At 32.2% G+C, this 15,755-nt stretch overlaps 1 long non-coding RNA gene across 2 annotated transcripts; it reads right to left on the bottom strand.

Moving 5' to 3' along the window:
- Positions 1–1,378: 1,378 nt before the first annotated feature.
- Positions 1,379–4,848, bottom strand: LOC146912378 (uncharacterized). 2 transcript variants are annotated; one of them, XR_015016445.1, is made up of 6 exons: positions 4,403–4,839; positions 3,795–3,924; positions 3,280–3,341; positions 3,058–3,189; positions 2,162–2,321; positions 1,379–1,740 (listed from the first exon to the last, which is right to left on the bottom strand). It is a non-coding gene; the product is annotated as an uncharacterized LOC146912378 (long non-coding RNA). The 2 variants fall into 2 exon arrangements; XR_015016444.1 differs by having other exon boundaries at positions 1,379–2,321; positions 4,403–4,848.
- Between the last annotated feature and the right edge of the window lie 10,907 nt (positions 4,849–15,755).

Genomic DNA, 15,755 nt, shown 5'->3' with positions numbered 1-15,755 from the left:
GTTAACTCATGCAAGAGTATTTTGGCCTGCGTGAGTTAACTCACGCCAGTTTCATTTATACATGTCTGTCTCTGTTCAATCAACACCTACCTAGATCATCAAAGAGAGCTTTGTAATGCTGATGTGACACACAAAACCATGTAACCAAATCTGCGTGTCATATTGGATTATCTCCGCATGCACTGAGCTTTGTAATGCTAATGTGACACACAAAACCAAAACCATGTAACAAAATCTGCGTGTCATATTGGATTATCTCCAGATGCACTCCAATATTAATTTGTTTCATTGGATTACATTTTGTTTGTACCAAAATATCATTGCATCAATCCGGCCATGTACAAACAGCGTGAGTTAACTCAAGCGGCGTGAGTTAACTCAAACGGCGTGAGTTAACTTATGCTGGGTATAACACATGCGTGAGTTAAGCCACGCTGCGTGATTTAACTCACACAGGAGTATATTTGGAAAATAAGTTGGGCGCAAGTGTTTTGTGTTGGGTAAAGAGCAGAATTCTAAACAATTAAACATTATGTCATCATGACCTAATTTACAAAACTCGTGTTACTAGAAAGATGTTTAGAATTGATATATGAGGGTGAATTGTAGCAAACAAAACCTTGAATTGTGGCTAGTTTCAAATTTTGTATCCACTCTGAACCAAGTAGGGTGATTTCAATATTTAGGTATGTTTATAGCGAGTAATGATCCACCCTATTTATAAAAATAAATGGAGATTATTATTTAAAAGGAGACATAAATAAAATAATCAAATCAATAATTGTGTAATTCTTTTGGTTATCTAATTATTATGATATAAATGAATGAAAAAATAATCAATTTCTCTTTCTTTATTCTCTAATTTCTTCCTCTAAACTTTAGAATCTTAAAGTATTTGATTAAATGGTATCACCCTCATTGGTGTGTTAGAGGGTGTATTCCTAGCATTCCTCTTGACCCAAAAAAAAAACCTACATGACCTTTTTATAGGTGTCCAATTTCTATTGGCTTGGCCGGGAAATATCAAATTGATTTAAAAAAAAACAGAATTAAGTGGCCACAGTGAAAGTTTAAAGGAAAAATCACAATTCCACAATTATTAAATGGTTATGCTTCCAAATTTTCGATGGTTCATCGTCTAATTACAAGAAGTAAAGAATTTTCCTTTAAGCCTCTAAAAAAATTGTAGTAATTTCTAGCAAAAATATATGGGATTTAGTTACGAGGAGTCAAAGAAATGAATAACTAATTTCTCCAAAAAGCACCGAAAGCTCTTCATAATCTAAAGAATACAATTTCAAGTGACTAGAACGCCGACCCGTGCGCCGCACGGGTCTTATGAGCCGGAATAATTTGATACACAATAAAACGAAATATATTGGACTGGAATTTAAAAATCAGAATACATAAATAAAATTTATCAGAGTCCATTGTTTCTTTTAATTAAAGATTATCACATAACTAATGGATATAAAGTGAATTATTTGTTTGTGCAATCAAAGTGATTGATACTGTTATACTCAAACTTCAGAACATCAAAACTGTACTTAGAACACCAGAATCTCTGATATTACGTTGCTTTAGCTTGTTGTCCAACTTAAAGCTCTTTTATAGGCTTTTACTTGATCAAAACTCTCTTTTTTCATCTCCAACATTAAGTTATCATCTTCATTGCTATCATTTTGCTCCAAGGTATTGAACATTGGTGGAAATTATTTCACAATAACGTTGTTCTCCAAGCTATTGAACAAAAGAAGCCACCAAAAAGAAAACAAACCAAAACCAAATATCTATCAGGCCAAACCACACACCACCTAAACTGCAAATCCAGCATGACACAAAAATGCAAACAGCCCACTAAAACATAAATTAAAAACTTGTATTCTATAATTTAACTCCAAAACAGGACAACATGATAACACCAGAAAACAACAAAATCAAATCCAACATAATTTAACTCCAAAACCAAAACATGCTAACACCTAAAAACAACACCAGACTGTCGGCTAAAAAACTAATGCCAAAGAAATATGAAGTTGGACCAGAAAACAGCCTCATCAATGATTGATGAAGCAACCTGAACTAATAACCATGCAAAACAAAACGACAGCTGCAGAGACAACCGGAAAACCAACTCAAGCAGAGAAAATTCACAACAGACCTGCAGTGCACAAATGAAACAACACGAATGACAGACAACACCCAAAAAACTCGAAGAGACCTGCAACCAATACAGAATGCAAGGTTATCTTCAAATTGGGGCTGAACATAGACCTCTTTAACGGATGGGGTTGAAACATGTTGTCATTGACTTATGCAACCTGAAATAAAGCAAAATGAGACTATTGGTTTTCTACTTCCTCTCAAATATAAAAAGCAAAAATGAACAAAAACAAATATTAGCAAAATAATAAGAGAAGCTCCAATAAAGAAAAACAAATTATTAATTAAAACTTTTTAGACAGTTGCCAAATATTAGCAAAATAATATAACTCAAATAACATCATAAAAAATGAATAACATCTATAGTAATGATCACATGATTGCAAGAAATTACACTCATATGTACTACCGTCAACAATTTTCAGAGTGCTTTTTTTTTGTCAGCTGGTTTGAGCTATTTCTACTACTCAAAAATTGAAATGAATTTCTGAATAAATTTAAAAAAAAAGTGGCACATCAAGAGCAATAATCATGCACAGAGAGTTGTCATAAGAAGTTTCACAAATCATATTTATTTCCCACTAACTTCAATCTTCCTTTAAGTGAAATATGACTTATGAAATGAAGTCTTAGCTTCTAGTTAAAATATGTAACTCAATAGTAGTAGCCATAGCCTCTTTTATCTCATTTTTTAATCGTAAACATATTATAACTCATACCTTTCAAGGTTCTACCCTTATCACTTTTTATTGGCTCCATATTTGAAACTTGTTGAAGATGATAAACAAAGATTAAACTAATGCAACTTAATGTTTACAATAGCATTGTTTAAAAACAATCACAACATGTATAGGTACTTTAATAAAAAAAATTAAGGATCAAAGAACACATTACTATGAGCTGTGACATATCCCAAATCCAATTTGACCAGATGAATTTAACCATTCTTCTCCACACCTGTATGCCTCAATAAATCTACACCAAAGCATGCTCAAGATGCTCAAGTTCCTAAATAAAGAAGTAAACCTATATATGAACAACAAAAAACAAACAAATCAAGAATAGTTGGAACCCCCAAATTTCCTAAATAAAGAAGTTAACCATTCTTCTCCACACCTGTATGCCTCTGCTTGAACCTCCTTATTAACTTAAGCAGTATGCTATGTTGCAGCAACTCTCTTGCAAAAAAGAAAAAGAAGATTATAAATAAGGAATAAAAATGAAAGAGAATGAGGGATGATGAAACAAAAAGGCACAAATTAGAACTAAATAAACTCACACTAAAGTCTAATTCCTAACTATTGCAGAAATGTACAAATTGCATAAGTTTGCAAAAGTTTCTTTCTTCAAATGATGGTGAATTTTCTTCAATATCCTTAATCGAAAGCACCCCTCTCTAAAATATTGCAATTATTTCTCTCTTTGCTCATTCAAAAATTTTCACAAACACATAGTACCCACAACCATTTCAAATCCACCAAACTCAAATATTTAAAAAATCAAAATTCGACAACCACAACCATGAAAACCGTTACTTTAGTAATAATCGCCCACAGCCATAATCCTCAAAATATAAAAAATAAATTTAAAAAAATTCAAAAAAAAATATACACTAATAAACTAAAGCATACATTGATTGGATAGTAAAACCTCATCAATCCACCGTGTGGCTCCCTCTCCGTCATCGTATCGACGGCACCGCTTACATATCAAACTCTCTACTCCTAACCTCTGTTGATTTGTCCAATTTTTTGAATCTGACTGAAAGACAAAATAATCACCACTTTAATAACAAAAAATAACCCAAAAAAAATACTCAGATGCAGAACAAAATTGAAACATGTACAGTAATAAATTAATAATTTAATCTGAAAAATAGAAAATAAAAGTAATTATTAAAAAATCAATGATAAATAACAAATAAATTAGATTCAAAAGATTCCCCAGCAAAAAATAAGATTTTTCAATTAGATGAGAAGTGATAACCCAGTTATATATAAATGACATCATTCTTTGCAATAATATTTTAATTAACTACAAAATAGAAAATTTCTGAATAGTTAGATAATAAAAAGAACACTGCTCACTATAGATAGCACCAAATGATCTACAACAGATTGCATCTACTTAAATTACATAATAATAAAGTAAACAGTTCATTTCAACACTATAAACAAAATTAAATTGAGTTTGAAATTGATTTAATGAATGAATAGAAAATGAAGAAATTAGAAGGTACCGATTCAATCAGCTTTGGCCTTCTTTTACACACTCGTCCATCTGAACATTTTCGGTCGGTCAAACCTACTCAATCAGCTACACATTTCACCGATCCTAAAACTTGAGATTTGACGGTGGATTACGGTGACTGAAAAGGAGTGTCCCGGCGATCCCGTGTTGAACGCAAAGGTTGAGTAGACTGTGGAAGAACGGACTGAAAAGAAACCTCCAAATTTAAGAAGAAAAATAAGGGCAAATGTTGAATAGTTTGCTATGGGGAAGAGAAGAGACTAATGACCGATGGAACAATAGAAAAGATGAATTGGCGAAGAGAAGGTTGGAGAATAATGAAAGATACATGGAAAAATGGATAAGAAGGCAAATGTTGAATAGTTTGCTTGGAAAATGAACACAAATCAATTTTGTGGCAGACAAACAGATATTGAGCCATGTGCCTCCATTTATTTATTATTAACCATCTTTTGAAAATTGAAAAACCATGAAGTAGGTAACCGCTGTAGTGAAACATGTGCATATAGGAGGGAAATTCAAATTTGAAAATTTGAAAAACTCATTGAATGAGGTACCAAAAGCTTGCAACACACACCTAAGTTTAGTGGTTGGGAGGGAAATTAACAAAGCAATTAGGGTTTAGTTATAGCTAAACCTTACAAGCTTTTAAAGTAAGAAGATTGGGGCCTTTAGCCCTCTTTTGTACAAAAAAAAAAAAAACAAATTCAAGTGATTGTGAGGGAAGAAAATCTAAGTGTCTGATCCAATTAATCCAAAATACTACATCCCTTTACTCCCACGCTATTCCTTTTTTTTATTTTATTTTAATCTCTATGCAATTTGAGAAAGCTATATATAAATGTATGTACATTATCTCTTGAGCATACATACATTGCTATTGATAGTGAAAGAAGCATGGAAGATCAAGTGATTTTGATGGAAGAATCTAAATTCTCTGAAGCAATCAACCCAAGGTACTCTCATCACCTCCTCCAGGGCCCGTTTGTTATAGCTTTTTTTAAAATAGATTTTTGTAGTGTAATATGTTTTTGTTATAATTTTTTTAACAAAGAAATTTTCAAGAAAAGCTTCAAATGAAAAATTCGTTTGAATAGCTTAACTTAAAAGGTCATTCTAAGTATTTCGTCATTTGGTTATAATTGTTTTTGGATACTAAAATTTATAAAAAATCTCTAAAAAAAAAAACTATTTTAAATAGCTTTTCATCAAAATCATTTTTGAAAGATGTCATTTTGAGAAGATATGTGATTTTTACTATGTAAAATCTCGAACAATGAATATTTAAGTTAGTGAATGTCAAAATCTCTTTTTTAACTCATATCAAATGAGTTTGAAATAACTTTTACTATTTTTGAGTAAATTTCAAAAAAAAAATCCATTTTTAGAAATACAAAGAAAAATCCATTTTTTTAAAACCTAAAACAAACCGGCCCTAGATTTATCCTGTGATTTTTCAATGAGCCCCTCAAATTACTTAACCGATAAGATCGTAAATAACGATCAACATTTTTTTGTTAGTAAACCCCCCATCTGTCGTAATCCTAGATCGGTATATTTATAAAAATGTGAGTAATTTGTGGGGTATATTGAGCAATTATCAATTTACCCACATGCAACTCTACTATTGTTTTTGATTTTTTAATTTCTTGCAGCCCAAATAAAGTCAAAAATCAACAAAATACATTTATTTTGATCAATCAACATATATGTATATAATCTGATGAACATATATGTATAGGTACATGAAAAGGCGACGAGGAGAGGTTTAAGCAAGTAGTCATGACATCGATGATATTATGCTTGCTATTGGTTATTTTTTTCAGCACTAAAGACATCATCATTCGGTGGTAAATTCATGGATAAACATGACACCGTTGTCTTTCCCATCACGCTTGTTTTATTTTTTTCAAGCGTTGATACGATTTATTACAATAAATCACCCTATTAACAACAACATCTTTGCAATCTTAAACATACTGCTGCTATCAAGTGCAACGTCGGTTATGGAAGTGAGCCTTGTTTTGCAAACGGCTGCCATCGCCATTTTGATCTCATGGGTGCTCATAATATCATGAATTGTCAATGTTAGTCACAATAAATCTGGCAAGAGATCTACAATGTAGATTTAGTAGTAGTCTCAAATGGAACTCAAAAATTACTAGCAATTTTGTTTATCTCAAATAACATAATCTGGATGAGGTAATCAAGGCGTGCATGAAAGAAACTCGTAACGATTCTTGGAATTTTTTAAGTCATTAAATTTGAGTCTTTTTCTAAAGTGTATTGAAACTAAAGTGTTATGGACAAATCTTGTTCTATTAGGATGTGGATGTGAATTTTTTTTTCCACTAATAATCTTTAATTATGGATATGGCCTTGAGAGGTTTCTTTGGTCCACACCCAAGTATCACCTGTTTCTATATTTCAAAGAGGTTTCTTAACCTAGTTTCTTTGCTATATATATGCATGTATGTAATAATCATTTCACGCTCACCTTAAATCTCTTTACCATTTACTTTTTTCTTTTAAATATGGCCTTTAACATTTCTAACACTCCCTTTGAGCACCGCACTCTACCTTCTGCATCTTTGATTTTTTTGTACATCTCAAAACTCTGGTACTTGTGATTTTGTTCTCAATATCACGGAGCCACAAGAGGAACAACCACAACCAAACCTACCAGAGCATGTTTCAGTCCGTAACCGTGAATTTCTCAAATATTGTAGGGTTGAGTAGGGTTTTTTTTTTAAATATTATACTCCCTCTGGTCCTATTTACAAGAGAAAGTTGAGTCAACAAAAGTTAATGTATTTGAACTGAATTTTTAACCAAATATATCAACTTTTGCTGACCCAAATTTTTCTTATAAATAGGACCGGAGGGAGTAATTTTTATGAGTTTATGCAATGCAAATTTCAGATATTGTAGTACGATGTTTTAGACTTTATTTATCATGCATATTTATCGTTTTATTTCTATATTTAAAAGCTTTTTTAATAGATAAGCATTTTTAATTATAGCCAAAAGTATATTTAAAAATATGAGAAATATTAACAAGTGCCCTTGGGGCATTGTTTAAGCCATTAATAATAGTAACTTTTGCATAGAAACATGTGTGATTGTTACTTTTTCATATGTTTGACTTATATTTTCAAGAGAATATTTCTATTTATGGATTCCTTAAACAATGTTCTTAGGGCACTTGTTAACAAGACCCTAAAAATATTTGCTCACTGGTGGTAACTGCCTAGTGCCAACCACACACTCTCTTTCTCTCTCTTTCACCCAGAAGTTAGAAATGTTGTAATTAATAAAAAGAAATAAAATAGTCAAAATTTAAGTTGGTCCCTACCAAAAGCTTTTTTTTTTTTTTGAGGGAACCTACCAAAAGCTATTTATTCCATAATAGATGTTTAGGAACTGAAAACATTTTTGGACTTAACAAAAATAAGATTTGTTTTTGTAATAAAAAAGCTAAAAAAATATGTTTGGACTATTAATTAATATCTACTACACTATAAATAAACACTAAAAGTTATCCCAAATTACTTATTAAATAAAAACTTAAGAAAATTATAAAATTAATAATGTCTGAAAATGAATGCATTGGAATCTTTAATTATGGATATGGCCTTGAGAATGAGAACCAGACCCATATTTGGTCCACACCCAAGTATCAGCCGCTTCTATATTTCAAAGAGGTTTTTTAACCTAGTTACTTTGCTATATATATGCATGTAATGTAATAATCATTTGTACATCACATTCACACAATAACAACACACTCGCCTGACAGCTCTTTACCATTTGCTTTTTTCTTTTCAACATGACCTTTAACTGTTATAGTACTCCTTTTGAGCACCGCATTCTGCCTTTCATATCTTTGATTTATGGTACATCTCAAAACCCTGATATTGATGATTTTGTTCTCAATATCACGGAGCCACGAGAGGAACAACCACGAACACAACTACCAGAGCACGTTTCAGTCTGTAATCGTGAATTTCTTAAATTTCTCATTGTGCTTGCTACAACAAATTTTACCTTTTTAGTTGAGAAGTTTGTTACTGAAAATATCAATTTCTTTTGTTTGTTGATGTTTATTGACCACTGTATTTTTGCTATGATGATGGTTTGTGTTGTTGTTATCTACAATCCATTGATTGGAACCAACATTATGATATTTGCTTGTTTGAGACTAACGACCGCTGGGTCACTAGTTAAGATTTTGCTGGTTAATTTTTGGTCTTCTATAATGGCTTTATTTGGTTGGATTTTGGTTTTAATATTTTTTCTTCGAAAACAAATTCTAACAAAAATGACTGAATTTAATGATGCATTTGCTGAGTTGACTTGTTGAAAATCATTTACTAGTAACAATGTTCGTAAGGTTGTTGTTCGGTTCTAGGATTGGTGTCGCAGTATTGGCAAGAGTTCCCAAACATGATAAAATCCCAAGTGTGTGTTAATGGTTGTTTTGAAACATATTTTTTTTTTATCATTGTTATCATTTTATGGTAGTATGCTAGCTAGCTATAAAGTATTTTACTACTCGCTTATTCTCTAGTAGGATAGTCAAAAGTAAAATCCCTAGTGTGGGTTCAGTAGAGTTGAGTAGAGTTTTCGTTTTCTTTTTATTTTTTAAATATTGTAATTCTTATGAGTTAATGCAATGCAAATTCAGATATTGCAGTACGATGTTTTAGACTTTATTTGTTATGCATATTTATCATTTTATTTTTGTATTTAAAAGATTTTTTAATAAATTAGTTATTTTAATTATAAACAAAAGTATATTTAAAAATATTTGCTCATCGGTCGTAGCTGCCTAGTGCCTTCCGCACACACTCTCTTTTCCACCTAGAAGATGAGAATGTTTTAACTGATCAAAAGAAACAAAATCGCTAAATTTTAAGTTGGTCCATAACAAAAGTTATTTATTCAATAATAAATGATTAAGAACTAAAAACATATTTGGACTTAACAAATATAAGATTTGTTTTGTAATAAAAAAAAACTATAAAATCTATTTGGACTATTAATTGATATCTACTATACTATAAATAAATACTAAAAGTTATATCAAATTACTTTTTAAATAAAAACATTAGAAAGTTATAAAATGAATAATGTGTAAACATTGAAAATGTATGGATTGGAGTTTTTAATTATAGATATGGCCGTGAGAATGAGAACCCTTCCCATCTTTAGTCCACACCCAAGTATTACCTGCTTATATATTTCAAAGAGGTTTCTTAACTTTGTTTCTTTGTTATATATGCATGTAATGTAATAATCATTTGTACAACACATTCACACAATAAAAGCACACTCACCTCACAACTCTTTACAGTTTACTTTTTTCTTTTCAACATGATCTTTAACTTTTCTAATACTCTCTTTGAGCACCGCACTCTACCTTCCGTATCTTCGATTTTTAGTACATCTCGAACCCTAATACTAGTGATGTTGTTCCCAATACCACAAAGCCACAAGAGGAACAACCACGAACACAACTACCAGAGCGCGTTTCAATCTGTAACCAAATTTCTTAAATTTTTCACTGTGATTGCTACAACAAATTTTAACTCTTTGGTTGATTTTGTTGGAGTAAAAATTAATCTCACATATTATGAGAAGTTTATTACTAAAAATAACAATCTATTTTGTTTGTTGATGTTGATTGACCATTGTTTTTTTTACTATGATGGTTTGTGTTGTTGTCATGCTCAATCCATTGATTGGAACCAAATTTATGATATTTGCATGTTAAAGGTTAACTGCCGCTAAGTAGACATGGCAAAACAACCCGCACCCGCCGGGTCCCCCCCGCCCCCGCCCCGATTTTAACGGGGAAAAGCCGAATTAATTGGGTCCGGGTGCGGGTCCGGGGAAAACCCGTAGGTTTAATGCGGGGGCGGGGCCGGGGACGGGGGATACTCACACCCGCCCCCGCCCCGCACCCGTGCATGAGGATTTACCTTATTACCCTTATTTTCCTTAAATTAGAAGGGGTATATAAAGAGAAGAAAGTTGAGCCTGAAACCTAATTTCCTTTTGCTCTTCACTTCACTTCAACCGCCGCTGTACTCCCATCGCTGTACTCCCATCGCTGAAACCTATTTCCTCCGTTCACTGTTTTTCGACGCCGTCGCTTCCATTTCCGGCACCTTCTCATACGTCCGTCGTGTTCATCTTCAGCTTCAAGGTAAGTCTCGTTTTTCCTTTAATTGCTCAGATATGCTTCAAAGTTTGAAAATCCCCAAATTTGGGGAAATAGCAGACATGATCAAAAGCAAGAATGTTGGGGAAATACATCAGATCTTTGGATTACCTGAGATCTATAGTTAAAAAAATGTTTTATTTGGACTTTTCTATGTCATTTGCTTCTTGGAGATATTGTATTTGTTTGGATTAAAGTTTCCAAACACACTTTTGATTAATAAGACTTCAGATTCTTCTTAGTTTCATCATGTTTAGTTTATAATTTCAATTTTTATGTCACTTTGCTTCTTAGCAAGAATCCGCCTTATAAAATTATTAGTATCTATTCTAAGACCTATACTTTAAAAAAATGTTTCATTTGGACTTTTCTATATCACTTTGCTTCTTGAAGATATTCTGTGTTTGGATTAAAGTTTGCAACACACTTTTTATGTCAAACTAAGTTAGTGAGACTCCTCTCGTTGACAATCTAATCCTTATGTTTCTCATCATTCCACTCTTTTAAGCCAAAAAGATTGGAGGGAGTACTAATTAGAGTCAAATGCATTTCTTTATCTATGTCATTACTATATTGGACTGGTAATGCAGTACAATTTTCCAGAATCTAAGAGAAAAAAAAGAGACTAACGCCATGAAAAAAACAAAAATGTTATAATGAATCTATCTATCCATAAAACTCAAATCTGAGAACATGCTAGATCCTTAATGAAGAAGATAATAGTTACTAGGCTCCTTAACAGATTAGTATAACCATGATTGTCATTAGTATAGCAATTCAATTTAACTATGTTTTTAGGCTTTCTTATTTGGTTTGAAATTATTGTTGTTAGTACAAGTTTGGTTTCATTATACTATGTGAGTCTAATAGATTATATGAATTATTGGTTTTAGATGGCAAATGAAGGTACCTCTCAACCTCAATGTCCACTCATTTCCCAAGGAAGTACACATCAACCATCTCCAAAAAAGAGCTATGAAAAGATATGATTTGTATGTGATGAGGAAAAAAAGAGCTAGGACTTCATATGTTAGAACAGAGTTGGATATTTATTTAGATGAGGAAGTTTTACCGAGAAGTCCAGATTTTGATATTTTATTGTGGTGGAAGTTGAATGGTGTCAAGTATCCGACACTTCAAGCAATTGCAAGGGATGTGTTGGCGATTCCAGTTTCGACTGTAACTTCTGAATCCGCGTTCAGCACTAGTGGTTATATTGTAAGTCCTCATCGAAGCCGACTTCATCCGACCACTTTAGAGGCTTTGATGTGTGCTAGAAGTAGGTTATGGAATGTTGAGAACACGGGTAAATTTTTAATTTATTCATCTAAATATGACTGTATTTGAATTAGTTACTAATTTTGTTTATTTTAAAGATTGCCGTTGTTTAATTGTGTTTTATTGATAGGTAATTTTAATTCTAATGTTGGAAATGAAAATGCTATTTTACTCACTGGATTGGAGTCTGATGATGATGAAGGTATATTCTCTTTAAAGTTTGTATTAAATTTGTGAAGTTAAATGTTTATATTCTAACTTTTATTTTTCAACATAGGTGAACCGCCGATAAGTGACGTAAGTTCGGTTGCAATCTCCCGTCTTGAAGATGATGATCTTTAGTTAACTTGTTCAATTGGAACTTTTGTTGTAGTGACTTTTGATGATTTGGAATCCTTTATTGTTCTATTGGTTTTGAGTTGTAATAATATTTAGAAAGAACTAGATGTTATGACAGGTTTTGTTGGTTTTGAATTTGGATTGGTTATGAGTTGTAATAATATTTAGACAGAATTGATGTTCTAAACTTGTTAGAAGCTTTAGTTTTAATTATCTTGTTAGAAGTTTTTGTAATGATTTTATAGGCATTTTTTTGCCACTGAAACAAGTTTGGTTTGCCACTGAAATTTGAAAATAGGCTTATTGCAAAAAAAAAAAAAAATTACACTTTTCACGGGTGGGGGTGGGGGCGGGTCTGGGAAACCCGTCCCCGTTGGGGGCAGGTCTGGGGGTAAAGATTTTATCCCCGCCGGGTCTGGGGGCGGGGGCAGGGCTGGGTAGTGTGAAACGGGGCCGGGGACGGGTGTGTCAAAACCCGCCCCGCCCCGTTGCCATGTCTACCGCTAGGTCACTGGTTGGTTTTTGCTCTTATATAATTGTTTTATTTGGTTGGATTTTGATTTTAATCTTCTTTCTTCGCAAACAAATTCTGACAAATATTACTGGCTTTATGGATGTAGTTGCTGAGTTTGGCTTGTTGGAAATCATTTCCTAGTAACAGCGTTAGTAAGGTTGTTGTTCGGTTCTGGGATTGGTGTTGTTGTATTAGGAAGAGATCTCAAGCATGATGAAATGTGTGTGTTGATGGTTGTTTTAAAACTTATTTTTTTACCATTGTTATCATTTTATGGTAGTATGCTAGCTAGCTATGAAGTATATTACTACTCTCTCTTTCTCTAATAGGGATAGTCAAGAGTAAAATCTCAAGTGTGGGTTCAATAGATTTCACTATGGTTTTCTTTTTCTTTTTCTTTTTTAAAGATTGTAATATTTATGAGTTTATGCAATGCAAATTTCAGATATTGTAGTACAGTGTTTTAGACTTTATTTGTCATGCATATTTATCATTTTATTTTTGTTTTATAAAAACATTTTTAATAGATAAGTCTTTTCAATTATAACCAAAAGTAAATTTAAAAATATTTGCGCAGTGGTGGTAACTGCCTAGTGTCTAACACACACACTCTCTTTTTCACCCAAAAGTTGGGAATGTTGTAACTGATCAAAAGAAAAAAAATCGCCAAATTTTAAGTTAGTCCTTACCAAAAGTTGTTTATTCCATAATAGATGATTCAGAACTAAAAACATTTTTGGACTAAACAAGTATAAAATTTGTTTTTGTAATAAAAAACTATAAAATATGTTCGGACTATTTATTAATATCTACTACACTATAAATTAACACTAGAAGTTATCCCAAATTACTTATTAAATAAAAACATTAGAAAGTTATAAAATGAATAGTGTGTAAACAGAGAAAATGAATGGATTGAAATTTTTAATTATGGATATGACCTTGAGAATGAGAACCCGGTCCATCTTTGGTCCACACTCAAGTATCACCTGTTTCTATATTTAAAAGAGGTTTCTTGACCTAGTTTCTTTGCTATATATATATATATATATGTGTGTGTGTGTGTGTGTGTGTGTGTGCGCGCGCGCGCGCGCGCGCGCATGTAATGCAATAATTATCTGTACAACACATTCACACAATAAAGCCACACACGCCTCTCAACGTTGTACCATTTTCTTTATTCACTTCAACATGGTCTTTAACTTTTCTAATACTCTTATTAAGCACCGTACTCTACCTTCCATATCTTCGATTTTTTGTACAACTGAAAAACCCTTATACTCGTGATTTTGTTCTCAATATTACGGAGTAACAAGAGAAACAACCACAAGTACAACTACCAGATCACATTTCAGTCTGTAACCGTGAATTTCTTAAATTTCTCATTTTGTTTGCTACAACAATGAAATATTGAGAACAATATTACTCTGTTTGGTTGATTTTGTTGGAGTTAAAATTAATCCCACAAATTATGAGAAGTTTGTTACTGAAAATAACAACCTCTTTTGTTTGTTGATGTTGATTGACCATTGTTTTTTTGCTGTCATGATGGTTTGTGTTGCTGTGACGAAGCTTGCTGTAGTTCGTGCTTTAACTGCTGTTATCATAAGTGTGTTCCTTGTACAGCTGTTAGTAAGAAAGTTTCAGCAGCATGATATTGAAGGTCGCAAGACAAACTTACACTGTAGTGTAGTAAGTTTGTCTCGTGAATCACTTAAGTGTGTTTGGGAAGCCGTAGACTACCCAATGATATCCTTTGTTGTTTTCTTACTTTGCTCTCTATGGTTGGTAACTAATTCACATGTTTAATTACATTTTTACTACTATTTCACTTTCCTTTTCATTTTCATGACAATTAATATAATTTTGCAGTGTTGTGCGTTTAGCTCCTACTGTGACAACTAAATATGTTGAATCAACTAGGAAAGGTGCTCTAATTGTCTCCATTGCATGGTTTTTTTTACGCTTGAAAAAAAAAAGCTTTTACATCTGCTCCTTTGTCAAGCCAAGGTGGAAATGAAGGTTACATAGTTGCATTGGAAAAGTTATCATCTATTGGAATATGGCTGCTAGCAGCACTGGCTTTGACTGAGCATTGCTATTTTGTTTTATCAATTGGAGGTACGTAATAAAAATCTAATGTACGTAATAAAAATCTAAATTTTAAAGAGATGATAATTTATTCAATATTTCTATTTTTCTAGGAGCTGTCAGTGGTGTTTTGGGTATTAGTGAGGTTGGAAATTTTTTCAGTGGAATTTGCTTTCAATTCTCAAGTCCTTTTGATATTGGAAGCAAAATTAAGGTAAATTAATTTAGTACTAGATGTAAGGGTTTGTGTTGTTGTTATGCAAAGTCATTTGTTGAAAATTTGCTTGTTTGAGAATAATAACGGATGTTGGGTCACTGGTTATGATTTTGCTGGTTAATTTTTGCTCTTCTATAATTGTTTTATTTGGTTGGATTTTGGTTTTAATCTTCTTTCTTCATAAACAAATTTTGACAAAGATTAACAGCTTTAAGGATGCAGTTGATGTGTTGGCTTGTTAGAAATCATTTACTAGTAACAGTGTTGGTAAGGTTTATGTTTGGTCCTGGGATTGGTGTTGTTGTATTGACAAGATATCCCAAATGTGGGTTGATGGTTGTTTTGAAACTTAATAAATTTATCATTGTTATCATGTTATGGTAGTATGTTAGCTAGCTATGAAGTATTTTACTATTCTCTCTTTCTCCACTAGGATAGTCAAGAGTAAAATTCTAAGTGTGTGTTGAGTAGAGGGTTTTATTCCTTTCAAAAAAAAAGTATAAGACATGTTACATAATTTACTTTACTAGATTACGAGTAACCTTAAAGACATGTTACATGATTTATTTTATTTTTATTGGTGTACCAAAAAGAAAATATGCATGCATTCTCCAAAATATTTTTCATGTGTTTCATAAATTTGACTCTAGCTTTGTCATATACTTTCGTGCACTGTC

The sequence above is a fragment of the Medicago sativa genome, chromosome 6 (genome assembly GCF_051527215.1).
Source record: "Medicago sativa cultivar Bolivia chromosome 6, Bolivia_mono, whole genome shotgun sequence".
NCBI lineage: Eukaryota > Viridiplantae > Streptophyta > Magnoliopsida > Fabales > Fabaceae > Medicago > Medicago sativa.
The sequence above is the reverse complement of the archived record's forward strand: the minus strand, read 5'-3'. Positions and strand labels throughout refer to the sequence as shown.